Below are 605 nucleotides of genomic sequence, written 5' to 3'. Positions count from 1 at the left end.
TGTGTGTGTGTGTGTGTGTGTGTGTGTGTGTGTGTGTGTAATGAGCTTACATGTCACTAACGTCTCCAAGCCCCGTCAGACTCTCAGACCAATGTTTAGACACGAGCAGCGAGGAACCTGGAGGGTTTTTAAAGCTGTGACTTTACTCTCTCTCAGTGGATGCCATCCCGTGTTCGTAAGGAAGCATATCCTACATGGGTCCCAGCCCATCTCAATAAAGAAAGCCAGCAACAATGTCCGTTAACTGTCCCATAAATATGGTTCTCCCTCCCTCTCTCCTCCCCTCCCTCCCTTCCCCCTTCCCTCTTTGATTTCCTCTCTCCCCTCCCCTGCCCCACCCCAATCCTTTGCCTCCTCATAGTCTTCAGTCTTGTCTTTGGATGTAAAAACCACTTTTCTTCTCCTTCGTTTTTCCTTATAACGATGATGTCATGGAACACTGATCTCTACAGGACTGATTTGTGTCCTCTAGTCACCCCCACCCCATCCCGTGTCTCGCCGTGTTGAAGAGCATTGTCATTGTGATTGGTTCCCCCTCTCTTCCCTCACCTTCCCCTTCCCCTCCTGGTATGGCTAGTCTCGTTCTTGGTCCTGAGGGGTTGATC

This window comes from Echinops telfairi, unplaced genomic scaffold, assembly GCF_000313985.2.
Source record: "Echinops telfairi isolate 266 unplaced genomic scaffold, ASM31398v2 ScPeMD7_7417;HRSCAF=8455, whole genome shotgun sequence".
Lineage (NCBI taxonomy): Eukaryota > Metazoa > Chordata > Mammalia > Afrosoricida > Tenrecidae > Echinops > Echinops telfairi.
This window is presented reverse-complemented; position numbering follows the sequence as displayed.